Here is a 20,140-nt window from a genome sequence, read left to right on the forward strand (position 1 = left end):
CATGGCACTTCACAGCTGCACACATGCCATCCATGAGGGCACAATCATGCAGAGTCCTAACACCGGAGGCTGATACATATGTTGATTTTTATTTTATTCTTATGACATTAATCCTATTTGCCAGCTGTTCAGCCAGCTGCTATTCTCCAGCTCAGAGGAGATTGGAGTGACTGAGGTAGGGATAGCGAGGGTTAAGCCTTACAGCATTTTTTTCCATTCGACTTGCAGCCAGCTAGTGAAAGTTGAGCTCTGATTGGATTTCAGGTTCAGTTGGTTTGATTACAGTCAGTCCCTGCTTGTGATTGAGTTTCAAAATGGAGCATTGATTCATTAACTCCTCCAATGCTGAGGCTATTCTACAAAAGAAATTCCTCATAGATTTGAAAGTAATTAGTTAGAGTACCTTTACTGACTGGTTACTGTTATCTGACTGCTAGAGTATTGTGATTTCATCAAACTTTCCTGACAGAGCACTAAAGAAAGTAGATGTTGTGTGGCCATGTTGGTCATTATGTTTGTATCCAATTTGCTCACCTTGCAAATTTGGTGAATTTGCTGTCAAAATATTGTGCAAATAATGTGAATAACTTTATTTGTCTAGTGTATTTTTTAAAAGTTTGCCACATGCTCAGATAATTGCAGTATTGAGTTGAAAAATTTATGCTCGAGAAATAGCACTTTGTGTGATAGCCTTTTGGTCACTGCAGTCACTGGCTTGGAAATAGTTAATATAGTCTTAAGGGTTGTAATCTTGACCACTGTTATAAGTCTAGAAACATGAGTGAAAATGTCATTGTGGTCAAGGGTCATGTAGTCAGCAGCACCAACTGCAACAGGACAGCACAATAGGATTAGCACCTGTGAGTAATGAAAAGGTGACACTAAGTCTGTTTAGTGGAGTACATGGATTTTAATTAACCTTGGTTGAGTTAAAGTATTGTGTCTGAAACCAGCCATCTGGTATTAACCCTGATCCTGCCGAATTAATAGGAACTCCAGATGGTTAGCACAGCAAGTTCTGCGACTAATGCTTTAAGAGTTAGTTATTGCCTGCAAACTCTAAATTCCATGCACATATGGCTGAAAGGACAGATTATAAAATTTAAGAAAGATAAAACTTTATGGTACATTTAATATTGGCAAAGTAAATCTTTATGACACAAACTAAAAGTCCAATAAATTCTTAAGATATGTTTCATACAATAGGACATTAAGGCCCCAGAAAGCATACTATGCCTTGCTCGGATATTATATTGTTCTAAAGTTACACGGTTAAATCCAAATGTCACAGAATGCATCCTTTTTGGTATGATGCCTTAAGTAAGCCCTTTAGTTCAGACTTTGGGTATGTTGGGCTTCAATAAACAGTGGCATCTACTGCACTTATGCAACATTTTATGTGATTCCTTACTTCTTACCAGTACCAGTCCAGGGAACAACATTGTGCTGGAACTTGGAGGGGAATTTGTAAGTTTACTCAATTAGGCCTAGAAATTCGGTGGGGTTAGCGCCCAACTAGAGGCGTTAGAGGGTCTTGCGCCGGAATTATAGCTGGTAACGAAATTGCGTTGGGCCCTACCATCGGCGTTAGCCGGTAGCGCTGCGCCGGCACCGATGACGTCATCGGTGTGCGTAGCGTCCCGGTTGCCGTGGTAACCCGGCCCCAAGCCCAAATTCAGTTGCGGCCGCCTCGCCCGTGGCAGCCGCAACCAACGATTGTTGAAAGGGATGTTACACACCTTTGCGCCGGCGCATAAAGGTGGAGCGGCGGCCGGCCGCTTTCCCGGCGGCCGCCTGCCCGCACCTCCCTCCCCGGACTCCTCCACCACCCCCCCGCGGCACTGATGTGTGTGGCCCACGAGCCCGGCTCTTCCCCGAGGTGCCGGGCTCATTTGTCGGGCGAATCGACCGGCCAGCGGTCGGCTGCAGGCAGCTCCTCCTTAACAGAAGGAGGAGGCCTGCAGTACCCCAGCCTGCCGCACCGCCTCGGGTGCCGCAGCGGGGGATTAGCGTCTCAGAGCTGCACTGAACGCCCATACTGAGGCGCAAAAACCCTCCATTAGCGCCCGCCGCCGTCTGGGCCCGGGGCAACCGAATTTTCGTCGGGCGCAGCGGCATTAACGCCGGCGCAAAATTTCGGGCGCTAAAGCCCTGGCGGACCCACAACCGAATTTCTAGGCCTTAGTCTCCTGCCTGGAGATCTAGGACGGTGAAGTGTCAGAGCTATATTCCTAAAAGAGAAGGTACTAGTGCAAACCTATGTAAAAACTGATGGGGAATCCTTCTATTATCTCTAGCCCCCAACCACTTTCTTTCTATATATCGCAATCTTTATTTTACTGATACTATCGTGGTCACTCCATTCAGGACTTTCCTCTCTTGTTCCTCTTAAGTTTCAAACTTGCCATTCCTCTTTGCATTCTTATTGAATCAAGACTTATTCTACTCCAACTCATTCTTTCCCAGGATTATTAAAACCGTGAAAACTCTTTCAATGCTCATACAATCTATAGGCTTTTAAAGCCACAACTTTCCATTATTTAACCAATAACATTTGATGTCTTTTTTCTCTCCTACACTTTCCAACCTTGGTGGTGCTTTGCATTATAGGGCTTGGTCATTCTTAGATTTCTCTCAATTAAGAAGAAAAACATGAATTTGACTAATTCCTGGTGGGAAAATTTTAATTTCATACTTTAGGTCTTGCTCCAAGCCCCTCAGTGTTTGATGGTGTGGAAATGGGAGAGCACTAGACCCTGTGGATACTTATAAATATTGGCCTGGAATTTCCTCCGTTGTCATAACCCAGAAGTTAGATCCAAGAATGCGCCCATTCTGCCGATATCAAGTTATGCTCAAATTTCCAGCCAATCTCATTAGAATACGTCCAAATGTAAAAATGGGCGTAGAACAATGCAAATAATGAAGGACCAAGGAAAGCGCCGAACTCAGGCCTTCTTTATGTATGAAAACTAAACTTTCAACTCATTCATCCACATTAGGCACACATGTTTAAGTACCTGCAATGGGGGAAGGATTTCAATTTTTAATGTGACTTTTGTTTAAACCATAAAAATCCATGAAAAGAAACAGAAAATACAGTGCAGGTCTCAATGAGGATCATTTTAAAAAAACACTCAAAGTTGTAATAAAACACCAGAAAAATCACTTTATTTTGTGCTACGTCTGAAAATCTGGTCGTAATTTGATGAGAGCCTCTGAGCAAGCGCATTTGTAGGAAACTCTTATCTGAGGCTCTGTAACTGGGGGGCGTGGCCAGTTTTATGGGTGGAGATGCGTTCCAGCGGAGGGATCAATAGATGGCTATAAAAGATCGAGGAAATTTGGGTGTTTTTTTTTAAATTCTTTCATGGGATGTGAGTGTCGCTGGCAAGGCCAGCATTTATTGCCCAACCCTAATTGCCGTTGAGAAGGTGGTGGTGAGCCGCATTCTTGAACCGCTGCAGTCTGTGTATGGGCATATTGTAGTTACACACGTAACTCCCTTACACCCAAAATTCCATGATCTTTTAAGCCACATAATTGGTTTGGGCCCCGGTTACATATGTCTCTGGGCCTAAATACGGAGGAAATTCAAGACTGTTATGTTGTCAAGGAAACCAGCTATTGCCTCTAATGTCATGCAGTGTTGTCCAGACTGCAAGCTTACGTTTTCTAGGTCATGCATTGTAAAGACTAACTAGTTTTAAAAGTATTGTTGAAGCCTAAGGCCAGGCTTACATTTTTAGCTTTTTTGAGGAAGTGTTTGATCAATGCTTAATTATCAATGGCCAAATACTCAACTGCTTTGCTTGAATAACATCTAATTCTAACCAGATTGATACTGGTACATCCTTAGAGATTGTTAAAGTTTTGGGTCTTGCCTTTGATTGTCTCTCATATAGTGGTACTAGTCACTCCCGAATTACCATGACAAGCTAACAAATTGTTTATTAGGAACATAGGAACAGGAGTAGTCAATTCAGCCCCACTAGCTCGCTCCGCCATTCAGTTAGATCATGGCTGGTCTGTGCCTCCACTCCATTTACTTGCCTTATCTCCATATCCCTTCATACCCTTACCTAACAAAAATCTATCACTCTCAGTCTTGAAAGATCTCATTTCCCCAGCATCCACAGCCTTTTGGGGGAGAGAATTCCACATTTTTACTACCCGTTGTGTAGAAAAAGGGCCAACTGATTTCCTTCCTAAATGGCCCAGCTCTAATTTAAGATTATGTCCCCTCATTTTTGATTCACCTAACAGAAGAAATAGTTTCTCTGTATCTACCCTATCAAATCCTTTTAACATTTTAAACACCTCGATTAGATCACTCCTTAACCTTCGAAACTCAAGGGAATACAAACCAAGTTTAGGCAATCTGTCCTCATAATTTAACTCTCTTAGCCCTGGTATCATTCTGAAGGCTTATAGTCTATATTGCTTATAGTCTTTGGGAAAAGCAATCTCTATTAGCATATAAACCACTTTTCTGTTTAGGCATATTGTTCCTAAACTTGTGTGAATAAACTTTGCTTTAAAAACACAATATTTAAAAGTAACTCTTTTTATTTCTGTGGAAAAAGGGTCAAAAATCCCAAAACATAAAAGATCCATGCATTCTATCCAAAAGGTGGGCTTGCTGGTTACAAGCTATCTGCCATAAGCAAATTCATCAGTAACCAATCTACTGAACTACTTTGCTATCTAGAACCTAAACAAAGTGAATTTGCACTGCACAACATTAGTTTGAGGATGACTATCATTCTGGTGACATTAGCATGCAGCCCATAATGCAACTAACAAAGGGTCTATTTCCCACTTTTTTCAATGGAAATGGAATCTCTTTATTTTTCCCATTTTGTTTTTGTCACAATGATTCCAATCGGCACTCTTCACTACATTTTGTTTTACAGTGGAGCATGACACTGGGCAATTTTTTTGTTAATATCTCACTATCTTGATCAATTTATCATTATTCATCTGTGTTATTTTTTGACTGAGGATTGAGTGCCTCCAAGTCTGGTCTTCACTCCAATAAGAGTACAATGCCATGTTAGAATGTATCTGGAGGTTTTCTGTTGAAACTCTCTACCATCTAGACAGTAAAATCTAAGCACTTCCAATACAGTATATAGTTTTTCAAGAATACCAACCCTCCACCCCAGCTCAAGTACCTGAAAAATGGAAACTAGCCAGCAGAACACCATAGCCAGTTTTCAGGCAGTGGTAATTACTAAAGCTCAACAATTTTATTGGTATGATGTATGAAATGTTATTATTCCTAACTGTTCAGTAAGCCTTTGTCCAGCCCTGAACACTGGACCTCTTTAAAGGTGGGCAAATAGCCTCCCATTAAGTTTAAACCAAATCTGAATGCTTAAAAGCTACAATTCCCTTCTCCACTTTAATGACAAGGGACAAACGGAGCTCAATTCCCAGTTTCTATCTCAATATTGAAGGAAAAAATCCTCAAGCACATACCTAAACATAACTCATTTCTCCTAAAGAGCCCAAGTTCGAATAAGCCTGTATTTGTGCTCTGATCCATGTCTTTACGTCTCCTGTCCTAACACTGACATCTTAAGCTGTTCCTGAAAGATCACATCATTATTGCACTCAAAATAAGGGCACCCTTGTGGAAGTGATTTATGCTAAAAAGTTCTTGTTATCATTGAGGATGAAATATATCATGTAAAGTTATATGGCAGCCTTTATGAAAACCATCTGTTGTAAGTATAGGGCAGGCAGTATTGGAGCTACAGTCAGCCCCACTTAAATGAATACCTGGTAAGTAAATATTTCTCTTAAGTCAATAGAAATTGAAAATCGCAAACGGTTTCTGTCTACATCCATTGTACTTACTCTTGTTAACTTTAACTGAAGGGTCTTTTTTGCTTAATATTACCTTACCTGTTTTGTTATTTCTACCATTTACCGAACTGCAGCAGCTTACATTAAATGCTTCACATTATGGAAAAAGTACAAAATTGTGTGACACAAAATTCTTAGAAATGTTTCACTTTGAACTGTAGATCATTTTTTTTTATTGACACTTGAAAGGGACTCTAGAATAGAAGAATTTCTAAAGTATAGTTAAGCATTGTATAGCGCTAAATTTGACTTACATCCCAGTGTCAAATTCACTCTACCATTACATATGATGGGTTTACTATGTAAGCCTTGTCTATTTATAGGCAATGTGCACAGTTGCTATTGGTGATCTGGGCACCACCTAAACGAAAACCTACAGGTGACTATTAGTTGTATTCATTAAGTGGAATAATGATGGATATTTGGCGTCATTGAAATCAGAATTCCCTGAGGTGCAGGTGCTCCACAAAGTACTGACACATGTCAAATAGTGCAGGCACTTCACCCATGCATATGAACCACATTTGCATATTAAAGAGGCCTGAAATTATTTAACTGAACTAAAGTCTTTTCAGAGATGATGGAGGTTATTAAAACTGTTGACAAGAAAAGGGTAATTGCCTGAAAATGAGAGATCAGATTCTGTTGTACAGAGAGAATTTTGTTTTCCTTGTATTGTGCTAAGCTGGCTGAGTCTAGCCTATTGCATTCAGATTGCTCCCTTGCAATTAGACCTTTTTGTCTTGCATTCAATTAGACTATGATTATGAGGGATTTGAAAACACTTGATGTATGTTCTATTCTCTATTGTGAAGTAACTTCATCATAGATGAGCAAATGTTGATTTTTTTTCTCCCCCCACAATGTTTTTTGAAAGTTTGAGAAGATTAATGTAATTATTATTACAATTTTTGTTACAGTGTAGTTCGGCATTGGATAGTACTTACACAAGCTTGTCATTCTTCACAGAAGCTTTTCTAGATGCTCAACTAATTATTTGAAATGGACAACAAGAACCTTAAAAAGTCAATTGCATTTAGCTTGAAACCTTCCATACTGCGGGCCTCCATTTTCAAATTCTCTCATTTTTACAAGTGTCGGTATTTTGAGCAATGGACAAAGTAGCAATAAGTTAGCAGGGAATGAAACAGCCAAGGGGTTCAGATGACATTGTAAAGAGCAAAGGCAAAGCTCAAGTGATTTGTATAAGTTACCTCAACCAAGAGATTGTGTTACAGTCTTTAACTCTCTCCTATTTCATAGGTTCTTTTCAGTATTGCTTTATGTCTGTTCAATCTGTTTGGAAATTAACAGTAATTTACTGATAGGCTGATAGAGTTCTTTAGAAAAACACTCTCAGAAGCAATGTGTGAGTGTGGATTACAAGCTATATGTCATAAGCAAATCCATCAGTCATAGGATGATGGAAGGGTATCGATGTCTTGAAAGTTTTGCAATGAATTACTGGATTGTTTATTGCTTTGCAACTATTATTGTTGTTCTTCATTAATAATACTTTTAGTAATTTGCTTCTGTATCACTAACTGATGTGATATTATGGGATGCACTTTGGAAATGTGTGCAGCTGAAAATGTATTTTGCAGAAATATTCCTCCCTACCAATAGAGACTTAGAGTTGGGCCTAAACAGGAAGCTTCTGTGCTTATAGTCAGCTTTATCCTAAAATGCTTTGGTAAAGGCAACATGACACTACCCCAGTGAACTCTCAAGATACAAATTCAACTTCATTTCCGAATAACAAAATAAATTAGGTATAATTGGAAATAAGACTGAAAGGTAAGAGACATTTATACTAGCAAAGAACTAGTTCCATGGATCATTTTATTTCCACTCAGAAGAAGGTGCTTTCTACATAATCAGTGTTGTACAGCAAATTTGGGTTTTTTGCCCAAGATTATTAGTCATTTGAGAAAAGTAGAGGTTGATTAATTTAAAAAAAAAAATTGTATTTTCAAGAGTTTACATTCACATGTTACAAAGCCATTGCACATTTTGATTGTGCAGTGCTTTCAAGAGAGGTGCACTAACTTCCTTAACTTGATTGTCAAGAATTGGGGGCAATGCAGTTTAAGGATTGAAGCAATTTGGTTATTCTTGGTCTTTGGAGTTCAGTTGGTTTGAAGAACAAGGTGTCTGGTTTACATTTGCAAATTATATCCAGATTATATATTGCTGGTTAGTTCACTACAAAAGTAGCAACCAAGGCTCTCCTAATTGCTCAATTGGTAAATACACTGCCCAATGTAGAACTGAAACTTACAAAATTCTAACAGGACTAAACAGACTAGATGCAGGAAGGGTGTTCCTGATGGCCGGGGAGTCCAGAACCAGGGGTCACAGTCTAAGGATAAGGGGTAAGCCATTTAAGACTGAGATGAGGAGAAATTTTTTCACCCAGAGAGTGGTGAACCTGTGGAATTCTCTACCACAGAAGGCAGTTGAGGCGAATTCATTAAATATATTCAAGAAGGAGTTAGATATATTTCTTAAGGCTAAAAGGACCAAGGGATACGGGGAGAAAGCAGGGACAGGGTACTGAATTTGGATGATCAGCCGTGATCTCATTAAATGGCGGAACAGGCTCGAGGGGCCGAATGGCCTACTCCTGCTCCTATCTTCTATGTTTCTATGTTTCTATGAACCATGCAGACCAAAAAACCCCAGTTTTAGTCCCCAGTGTAAATAGGCTGATCTTAGCTGGGGCAACAGTCAGAGTTGCTATACTTGGTCTCAATGCCCCTGAGCTAGACAGAAAGCGAATCAACCAGGGTTCCAACTCCTAGTGACTATCTATTTTCTGTTAGATGCCAGGTGAAGACAAGATTAGGCTCAGGCGTGAAGCTAAGAAGCCCAGTTAGGCTCACACGATGAATAGTTACTTGGGTGAGGTACTAGAAGGCAATGGTGCCCATCAAAGTGTACCCTAGCTTGAATCAACACCTTCAAGAGTGACGGGAAAAGCTTTACAAAAGTAGTAATCACAACAAGCATTACGTTGGTGTTTTGTAATACTTCCAAACTTTAGTTCAGATTGCGATTTGACATTTGGAATCGGCTCATTTAGATTCTATTAGACCTGCAATCTCACTGTAAAGTAGATTTATTTCAAGTACATGTTAGCTTAGCCCTAGTTGTAACTTATTAATCTGCTCATATTTATTGCAGTCAAGTTCTGGTGAATCAAACAGAGAAAAATAAATGCATATAATGAGTACATTCTGTCAGATTATTGGAAGCTGCTTAAAGAAATTGGACTAAAATGTTGGTATTGTATTGCAGCTGAGGACTGGACGTTGCTACATAATGTTTATTACAATGAGACTAATGCTAGTCTGAGGGGAATTAGTTTCCCCTAGAAGGACACATGAAATTGCTAAGTCAAGTTCAGCATCAAACAGGACTTGGATGCTTTATTGCCTATTAAAATTTATGTTCACTAAAAAAAATGCTTCTAAAATGATTTGACATAGCTGTATCTGGAAGGTTAAACAAAGCCTTTTTATTTTGTTTATAGAAGTATGATTTTTATTCAGTCAGCTGATACTGACTATTTACCATACTAAATCCTAACTGGTTCATTTGATAGATACCATTTAAATCACAATTTCAATTTTCTTAATTTTATTTCTTTTTTTTGTTTCCTTTTTCTGTCTCAAATTCTCTCTCTCATTTTCTCATCTTTTGTTTCTCATTATCTCTGTCTCTTTCTCACAGTTTCACTATTTCTCTCAAATTTCTCTCTTACAGTCTCCTTTGCCTTCCTTTTTCTTCCTCACATTTTCTCTGCCTTGTTCTTTTCTCTCTCCCTGTATATTTTTCTTTCTCACACTTTCTTTTCGTGTTTATGTTTCTCTCTTACATTGTATCTTGCTCTCATTCTCTCGCACTGTCCTGCATTCTCTCTTTGCTAGCTTTCTTTTTCTCAATCTTTCTTTCTCACGTTCTCTTCCTATGTTTATCTTTCTTTATCTAATTCCCACTCTTTCTTACATTCTCTTTCTCACTCATTCTAGCTTCCTCTAATTCTTTTTTTCACACTCTCTCCCTTTCTCAAATTCTGTATCTTTAATTTTTTGTGTTTTATTTCTCTCACTCACTCTCTTTTAATTCTGTACATTTAGTTTCTCGTATTTCTTTTCCGTATTTTCTTCGCTCATTCGCTTTTTCTCTTTCAATTCTTCCTCTCATTTATTCTTCCTTTTTCCATTATGCCCTTTTCCCCTTGTTTCTTCCTCTGCCATGTCAGAAAAAGGTCAGCTGCAACTTCACAAATACTGAATGGTTTTTCTTGATTGTAATGCACAAGAGACATTTTTTCATCACAGGCTATTTTTAAGATGGTCATTATGTGAATTATAAGGAAGAATATCACTGAAGAGAAGTAGAATAAAAGTTCAGAATTGATTATTCCTTCACAGTATCCTCAGAACCCTGTCATCATTTTGGAATGTGCAAAATTTGCACCACACTTTAAAGTACCAAATATGTATTGCAGCTTGCTTGGTGGTAATGTCTTTCAGCCAGCTGAAGTACTGTTTGGAAATATGATCATGAATAATTATACTTGGAAGATTGCTTAATTAACAGTATTCTAATAATAAACTGAAGATTGCTGACCTTGCCTTTGGATAGAATGGAAATGCTGCTGTATTATCTTACCGACCTACGCAGGTCTTTACTAAGACAGATTAAGAAACCAAAAGTCTCTCCTTACTCTCTTGTTTCTCTTAAAAAAGAAACATATCAGTTGTTTGTAAGATATCAAGCAGCTGCCCTACAGTTTTGTATGTCAAGAGCCTATAGTTTATAATGCACCTTCTGCCTGGGTCTTCAATATAGTATCTGTGTATGTCCAATGTGGAAAGTCTCTGTTTATTTCATGTTTTATTGAAACCATGTCTTGCAGACAATAACAACAGGAACTGTAGCAACCTTTTCAGCAGAATTGAGTGGCCTACTTATTAAGTGAGGAAGGAAGTGAGAAAACATCTTTTTTTATTTGTTTAGCCTAAACTGTAGTTTTGCATAAATGTGTCTGGCTTTTTTCTCATTTAATAGAATTACTTTTTTTGGAACTGCAATATCTCATGGTAAAATATTATAAAAGGCCGGTTCTCATTAGTCCCCATTTTAATATAGTTTAATTCAACAAAAAGAGAGTATTTTTCAATTAGGGTTTGCTTGCATTCCCTGAAGTGCATTCCCCTTGTTTAGTTTCCTAAGTGGTCAGTAAGAAAATATAAGGGTTGGCTGTAGGGCATGTACTCAAGGGCAGATGGTGATTAACGTTTCAGTTTTATGCAACGGGAAATGGGATGAAATACTAAAGGAATATTTTGTAAATTTAATTAATATGATAAAATATGTAGAGTATTATGTGATTTTGCCACTAAATAAATAAATGAAGCACATTTACAACAGCAGCAACAACAAAACAGGAAAGAAGATTGAAATCTAAGGGAGACAAATGGTGATTGGCGTAAAACAAAATATCGGACATTATGAGCTCTGTAATGTTAATGTTTGGGTCTGTGATGCTCAATAATCAATATTGTTCTGCTGATAATAAAGGCAGATTTATTTACTCCTTACAGATTTAATCTATTTAAATATCAGAAAATGAAGGGCCTTATTTGGACATTTTTTAGTGCATTCCCTTCTCGAGTAAAAGATGAGCATGCTCAGTCTTTCAAGGGCCATTGTTACATGGAATTTCTGGCTTGCATGCCAAAAATTCTTGTATGTAAACAGGACTCAATTGACAGTGGCTTCAAAATAGCAGTAGCCATTCTCACATTTTGGAATAGTTTGTTAACATATTTAAAGTTATTATTTCTACAAGTATCAGTGTGTTGCTATTAGTTCTGAGTATCTGATCCCCAAATAAAGATTATTCCAAAGTTTTTAAATTTAGACATTTTAAATTTTCTAATCAAATTTTCTTTTTGACACTAATTTTTTTTTTTTCTTATGTTACATATAAGTCAATAGATGGCCTGTAGTCAAATTCTAGCAAAACTTGTCAATAGGTGCATATTGATATTCTATAAAGATATGGGAAATGTTCAGATTCAACATGTCACTTTAAGCTGCAAGCGCTTTGATCCAGCTCTGTTTATTCACTTTGTTTTATTTAAATAGTTCACTTAATTTTATTAGAATTAAAATTAGTGATATTTTCATTTTCTTTTCTTCATTTTTTTCTATTTCCACATGTGAGGATTCAAAGGGCAAATCAAGCCGCCCATATAACTGAAATATATGGGCAACTTGTATAAAAAATAGATTAGTAGACCATATAGATGACGATAACATGTATCTAAAATAGGTTAATAAAACATACAACCCTGAAAGTGTGAGAATTCACGCTGGGTGTCCAAGGCACCAACTGTAAGCAACCATTTCCAATACGCTGTCTACCTTTTCTCCGATGTGACATCAGCCACGGCTAGGAATTCATCCAGCTCCCTTTTGACCGCTTGTAGTGAATCGCACTCACTGCATGAGCCAGCAACTTGTTCCAAAGGTCTGCAGAAAGAAAAACCTCCTGACATCTAAACTAGTTCTATGCTTATGTAATTATGTCCCCTGGTTCTCCCTAACCTACCTAATTAAAATAATCTATCCACTTGGACACGGTTTAGTCCCTTCGTTGTTTTAAAGACCTCAATCAAATTTCACCGAAATCTATGCTATTCTAAAGTAAAACGATCCACTGTCTAAGTCTATCACTTGCACAAATCTTTATATCAACTGCAAACTTATGGACATAGGAACATCGGACATTTTCCCCAATGCCTTCAGCTACATCATTAATAAAGACTGTGAAGAGCAATGGCACTAACATCAATCCCTGCAGACCCCACTAATAACTGGGCTGCAAGCAACACCATGACCATTAATAACAACCTTTTTCCTTCGAGAATGGAACCAATTCCATTCCAACCCAGAATCTGTCCGCCTATATCTTATAAAGTAGTCTAACAAAAACAGCCCCAATTTTTCAAATCTTTCTTCATATTTATATTTTCTCATAGCAGGCAGCATCTTAGTGAATCTGCGCTGTGTGCACTCTATTGCCTCAGTATACTTCCTAATAGGGTGGAGCCCAAAACTGCACACAGTACTCCAACTGTGGTCTTGCTCAGGTTTTATATAGATCTTGTCGTTTATATTCTATAACTCTGGCCATTTATAGTGAGCTAAAATGTTTTCACACTTTTGTGAATGAGCCTCATTAAGGCACGAGACTAATGCAAAAATAGTTAAATGCATATCTAGCACAATTCAGTTAAATTTCTGCTTAGTTTACTCTTTTTAATGTTTCCTTTGTGCATCCATTTGCAGTGGGAGCAAGGGAAGTACCTTGGGCACAGGAGGGTTTTTTTGTTTCAATGCTTACATTTGGTTTTTAAAGCACCTCAAGTGCAGTGCGTCATGGTTGAGGTGGTACAGGAGGGGAAAAAAAGGCTTGCAAGGGAGTTCAGCATACCCTACACCATTCTTCAGATCTTATTACATTATACTCAGGACAACTACCTCTGCTTGCTGCAGGTCAGCAAGAGAGAACTTTGTCATCTGCAGCAAGGACATTTGCTGCAAATTTGGCACATAGCACAATCACACTGCTCTCAATTATTATGCTCACCACTTATTCCCAGCAGACAGTAAAATATCAGGCACTGTATGGGTCAAAAGGGTGATTGATGCATTGGTCAACATGGCCTGTACGTTTATCTCCTTTCCCACTGAATATTGTGGCACACATGCCCAAGATCACCACATTGGTGCATTTCCCAAAGTTCAATAATGAAGCACCTGGAAGTTGTAAGCATGGCAAGGCTTTCATTTGCATGTTGCCTCTTGTATGTGCTGAGGTACCAATATGTGTGCGATCCAATGAAAGAGCTGTAAGCTTATGCGATGGCTTGGCCTTATATCTGGTACATGGTACTGTTGGTTAGTCTTACCTTGCCAGATTCCTTAAACTGTGCTGTCTTCTTCCATATCTGTTTTCAGGTCCTGCGGGTACCATAGACAATGTTCAGTCTGGCAGCTACATCCTGCCAGACATGGTGCACTGATATCCTCTAGGGAAGTTGCCTTGGAATGCCAAGCAGGGTAGGCCTCATTGCATCCACTTGCAGCAGAATCTCCATTTTGCCAGTCATCTAAAAGGGTGTAAGTGCCACTCTGCCATTTGCCCACAGATTCTCTCTTTTGTGCCTCCATGTTATGTTGTCTGTCCTTTTGACTTTTCCTTCCTCTCCATACAATCTTTGCCAAGGTGGAAAATTGTTGTGACCATTTTGAGTCTTGAAAAAGCTCCAATATTTTTACCTCCTATGGCCCTATGTATGCTGTCATTACCTTTAATTGGCCACATCCCTTTAATATACTCTGGAATCAGCAGACCTCCCTTTATTAAATTCCTTGTACAAGGCACAAGCTGCGCAGGGAGCACAAGTAAATTATTAAATTACCTGATCTCGTTGAATCTAATCAGGTCAGCTCCCACTCCAGTTATGTGAGTGTGCTCGTGTGCGAAGTGATCCTGGAGCCGTTGTCCCGAGGCGTGAGGAATCGGCCCTATAAATAACATATATATCTAAAATAGATCAGTAAAGCAGATAACTTGTATCTAAAATTCTTTCCTAAGAACAGATTATAGTTATATCGACAATTGATTGGATCGATGTAGATAAAGATATAAGTAGAAATCAGCCCTTGCTGTTTTGGGAAACTATCGACTCAATTTTAACCCTGCCTGTCCAGCAGCAGGGTGGGCGCTTAAAATAGTGGTTGGGTTAATTCTCCTCGCTTTCCCTGATGCATTCATGGCGTGCCGCCATTTTAACTGGCAGGTTTTTGGCAACGCTGGGGCTGCCTGCCACAGGTAGGCAGGAGCCTCATAAATATTTAAAAGTCAGGGTCCAATTACATCGTTTTAACCCCAATGTGATTTTAACTGCCGATTGTGGCAGGGATGCTCAGTACTAGGCCTGGCAGTGTAACCTGGCAACAGGCAGAATTATGGCCAGAAAAGACCCAGGTAAGTTCCACTTTTTGACCCTAACCCTAGGAGGAGCAGTAATTGAGAACATTTGCTGATTTTTTTTTTTTTACGTTGCTGATTTTTTACCCTTGCTGAATTTTCCTCTTCTTAATCCAGGGGCACTAACAATAGAGTCATTGTTAAAGCCTGTGTTTTTCTTTTGTCCTATATTGTAAAATAAAAAACATAATAAAATTAATGAAGTCATGTTCAGATAAAAGCACAGCTGATCCAGTGGACATGGGCACATCTTGACAATCCCATTGTACAGAATTCCTGATGTAAAAGCAAGACTAAAGAATTCCGGATCCAACCATAAAATGTTCTCTAGCTATCTGGTTTTAAATGCCCATTTTTCTAAATATAGTTAGCCCAATGTAAACTTCATCAGGAGCCAGCAGCACATTTTAGAAGTTGAATCAGATTAATCTGTGTGTCAAATCTGTTTCTGTTGTTTTTGCCTAAATTGAATAGCGGAGTGAATGATTAAACTGGGCCCTGGTGCAAAAGAGCTACAAATTGGCCACCTTTATTCCAGAGTCTATAGAAAGCATGTCATTTCTTGGCAAATCAGTTAGGTATTTATCAAAATTCAACTGTGTCTTCAGACGGTAATGCCCCTGTTTGATCCCTGAGCAGTGGGTCTGCACTGTGGAGCTTACTGTGTAACGGTACAGGACGGTATAACATTAGGATGTGGGTCGATCTAATGAAGGGATTTATTCAGGCTGCAAACTGCCTGAACTCTGGGTGTAATTGCTGTTCATTTACTCATATCGGAAGTATCCCAGCACATTAAAAAATAAAAGGGCCCCATATTTGTTTCTAGGCTGCTGCTTGAATAAGCCATTGTTCCATGTTGGAAAATTTCAACATTGGCTTGTTCCTGTTGCATGGGATTACAATAACACACGGAATCTTATGACTCTGTCTGACAGTTGTGTTGGCGGCTTGCCACGGTGTGATGGGTGAGGCTTGTGAATGGCACATTATGGTTAACAGCCACATGATGAGATTTCTAACAAATTTCAAAATGAAAACCACTTCCTTTCCACATATCTCTAGCACTAAATGTGAAAGTTATTCATCAGGTCAGTGAGGAATATATAACCTTGGAGGAAATGGATCGCCAGCTCCGAGTAATGAGAGTCTTTTGCACTGTTTGTGATTAGAAGGTTTTTTTTGTCTTCGGCTCAAAAGGAGCTGGAAGTCTTCCAGTACCTCACCAATTGGCCATTCTTCATGTGTGACCCTAGACAACAAGCACTGACGGGCAATTTAACTCTAAGGGACAACACAGCCTATCCTCATTTGATATCCAACCGTGTGCACTTTGCAGCAGAAATCACTTGATATTGACCGCCTGGCCCGATAAGAACTTTGAGGTGGAGAGAGCCCCCGCAGCCATCCCAATCAAGGCTCCTTTCAGATCGGCATAGACCTCGAGGCCAATCGAGAACCACTTGGACCCACGCAGTCAAGCAGGACCTTAAAGAAGCTCAGTTTATGCTGCCACGCTGCATGTCACTACACGCAAGACAGAGAAGGCAGGGAATGTCGCATGCACACCGCCACGCTCCCATTGGTGGAGTAGGCCATCTATAGTAGTAGTGAATGAGGAGCAGGAATCCTGGCTGAGGCCAATTGCAGCACCCCTAGAGACATCTTGGATGAGATCAGCTAGCTCAGCACAGATTGAGGATGGAGCCTAAACCGTCCTAGGGTTAGAAATTCCTCCGCGGACTACTTAAAATGAACTGATGAATGTGTTTGGTAAAATTCTTCTGTTTGCTATTTTAACAAAGATATTTAAAATAAATGGATTAAAGACTTCTTTAAAATAGCAAACAGAGTCATTATCAGTAATGTACAAAGGAATTTTTACTCCCTGGTCTGTATGGTTCAGTGCTACTCTGTATTTATTCATTAAGCTCTTGGGGGAGCTCTGTATTGGGCTCCTGAAACATTAAAAGCAGGTGATGGTTGAGGATAGAATAATGGAATTCAATCTTAATAACATACATATGAAAATGGGGATCTATTGTCTGGTATTGACAATGAGTTCTTGATATCATTAATTTATGCTGGTGAAAATAAAACTTGAAGTCGATTTGAATTGACTGTTCTGCTGATATATGGTTTGGAATATGTCATTATTGGAATCTTTCAGATCTCATCATCCTTTGTGAAATTATATGGTTCTTTAAAGCTTATCATTTGGAGAAGATTGTATTGAGCTTTCAAATTCAGAAGTTTCATTAAGTTATGGTACTTTGAAACTTTACTTAAAAATCCTTGGAGGGGTGCTATAATGTCTTCATCTTGCCCTGGAACTCCCACAAACACTCAGCTGCATGGGCATCTGGAGGCAGATCATTATTCTTTTATTCGTTCAGGGGATGTGGGCATCGCTGGCAAGGCCAGCATTTATTGCCCATCCCTAGTTGCTCTTGAGAAGGTGGTGATGAGCCGCCTTCTTGAACTGCTGCAGTCTGCGTGGTGAAGGTACTCCCACAGTGCTGTTAGGTAGGGTGTTCCGGGATTTTGACCCAGCGACGATGAAGAATCGGTGATATACTTCTAAGTCAGGATGGTATGTGACTTGGAGGGGAACTTGGAGATGGTGGTGTTCCCATGCGCCTGCTGCCCTTGTCCTTCTAGATGGAAGAGGTTGCCAGTTTGGGAGGTGCTGCCGAAGAAGCCTTGGCGACTTGCTACAGTGCAACTTGTAGATGGTACACACTGCAGCCACGGTACGCCAGTGGTGGAGGGAGCGAATGTTTAAGGTGGTGGATGGGATGCCAATCAAGCGGGCTGCTTTGTCTTGGATGGTGTCGAGCTTCTTGAGTGTTGTTGGAGCTGCACTCATCCAGGCAAGTGGAGAGCATTCCACCACACTCCTTACTTCTGCGTTGTAGATGGTGGAAAGGCTTTGGGGAGTCAGGAGGTGAGACACTCTCCACAGAATACCCAGCCTCTGACCTGCTCTTGTTGCCACAGTATTTATGTGGCTGGTCCAGTTAAGTTTCTGGTCAATGGTAACCCCCCAGGATATTGATGGTGGGGGATTTGGCGATGGTAATGCCGTTGAATGTCAAGGGGCGGTGGTTAGACGCTCGCTATTTGGAGATAGTCATTGCCTGGCACTTGTGTGGTGCGACTGGTACCTGCCACTTATCAGCCCAAGCCTGAATGTCATCCAGGTCTTGTTGCATGCAGGCATGGACTACTTCATTATCTGAGGAGTTGCGAATGGCACTGACCACTGTGCAGTCATCAGCAAACATCCCCACTTCTGACCTTATGATGGAGGGAAGGTCTTTGGTGAAGCAGCTGAAGATGGTTGGGCCTAGGGCACTGCCCTGAGGAACTCCTGCAGCGATGTCCTGGGGCTGTGATGATTGACCTCCAACCACTACAACCATCTTCCTTTGTGCTCGGTATGACTCCAGCCAGTGGAGCATTTCCCCCCTGAATCCCATTGACTTCAGTTTTATTAGGGCTCCTTGATGCCACACTTAATCAAATGCTGCCTTGATGTCAAGGGCGGTCACTCTCACCTTTTGTCCATGTTTGGACCAAGGCTGTAATGAGGTTGGGGGCCGAGTGGTCTTAGCGGAACCCAAACTGGGCATCAGAAAGCAGGTTATTGGTGAGTAAGTGGCACTAGATAGCACTGTCGATGACACCTTCCATCACTTTGCTGATGATTGAGAATAGACTGATGGGGTGGTAATTGGTCATATTGGCTTTGTCCTGCTTTTTGAGGACAGGACATACCTGGGCAGTTTTCCACATTGTCAGATAGATGCCAGTGTTGTAGCTGTACTGGAACAGCTTGGCTAGAGGTGCGGCTAGTTCTGGAGCACAAGTCTTCAGCACAACAGCTGGGATGTTGTCGGGGCCCACAGCCTTTGTTGTATTCAGTGTGCTCAGCCATTTCTTGACATCACATGGAGTGAATTGAATTGGCTAAAGACTGGCTTCTGTGGTGGTGGGGACCTCAGGAGGAGGCTAATATGGATCATCCACTCGGCACTTCTGGCTGAAGATGGTTGCAAACGCTTCAGCTTTGTCTTTTGCGCTCACGTGCTGTGCTCCACCATCATTGAGGATGGGGATATTCATGGAGCCTTCTCCTCCCATTAGTTGTTTAATGGTCCACTGTAGCGGTTCGTGTAGATCGCCACTAAATAAGAGAGTTTGACTTCGACGAACTATTAACAAGTTGTTTATTTACAGGAACAGATTAATTAAATCAGGTAAGATGGCAGGTAAGATGGCTGACTGCAGGAGCACCGTGGTATAGGTCTTGTCCCAGCGGGGACTCCATGAGGACTGACTAGAAGTTTCCCAGCTCAACTGCCAGCAGGTTCCGAGCTCTACTGTTGGAAGGTTCCGAGCTCTGATGTCATGACGTCAGAGTACAGGAGAGAAGCCTGAGTATAGTAACAGACACATACAGTAAGGTAAGTTAAAGGGAATTATGTAATTATGTATCTCAATGTAAGGGACAACCGGTGTTACCGCCACATAGGCCCCCCCCAGAATTTGCTTTAACGAAAGTCCAAGGATGAGATGGTCTGACGAGCTGGTGGTCTCGGCGGTCGTGCTGTCTCGGCTTGGCGAGCGAGTTCCGAAGATGCTGCTTGTGAGGGGATCCGTATGCGCGTCGTGGCGAATAAAGTGTATCCGTCAGGCGAAGGACTGTGGAGACGTGCGAAACAGCAGGCCTTGTCAGAGTGACGGGCAGGTTGGGCGGACGCGGGCGATGACTCTGTTGATGTTGGAACAAGTCCTTGTTATAATGAACTCTGCAGGAACGCCAAACAAACGTTCCAGAAGGACTTGACAGGCGAGGTCGATGAACTCGCCGACAGGTGAGCGAAACCTTCAGGAGGCTGGAACACGCAGAACGGTGCGTGCCATAGTGCTACGACGTTAACACAACAGAGGGTGAAGAGTTACTGCGTTAACCTGTGATCGGTGAGGCTAGCAACTTTCACGTGGCTGATCGCGGCCGCAGGATGCCCGTTGGACCCGTCCTTGATGTGTGTAGCTTCAGTAGACGTTTGCGTTTGTTACAGGGAACACTGGAGAAAGGGCGGCAACGGTCCAGGTTGTTGTTGCTTTCAAGAGGGGTTAACTCTGCCTGGAGGGCGGCAACACTTGTAACTGTTCTTGCTTTAG

At 40.7% G+C, this 20,140-nt stretch overlaps 1 protein-coding gene and 1 long non-coding RNA gene across 15 annotated transcripts in view; one reads left to right on the top strand and one right to left on the bottom strand.

Annotated features, from left to right (window-relative positions):
• The window catches only part of sox6 (SRY-box transcription factor 6), a 640,702-nt gene that overhangs the window by 341,500 nt on the left and 279,062 nt on the right, over positions 1–20,140 (top strand). The gene's annotated exons all lie outside the window — the stretch shown is intronic.
• Positions 1–20,140, bottom strand: part of LOC147106968 (uncharacterized) — a 45,259-nt gene that overhangs the window by 14,834 nt on the left and 10,285 nt on the right. Inside the window, exons 2-3 of one of the 2 annotated variants that reach the window (XR_015080991.1) lie at positions 15,038–15,115; positions 14,379–14,484 (exon numbers count right to left, since the gene is read on the bottom strand). This is a non-coding gene — a long non-coding RNA (uncharacterized LOC147106968). The remainder of the gene's footprint in view (positions 1–14,378; positions 14,485–15,037; positions 15,116–20,140) is intronic. The other variant, XR_015080990.1, reaches the window with a different exon arrangement.

Source organism: Somniosus microcephalus, chromosome 15 (assembly GCF_052327205.1).
Source record: "Somniosus microcephalus isolate GS21.2 chromosome 15, FLI_Smic_1.0, whole genome shotgun sequence".
Taxonomy (NCBI): Eukaryota; Metazoa; Chordata; class Chondrichthyes; order Squaliformes; family Somniosidae; genus Somniosus; species Somniosus microcephalus.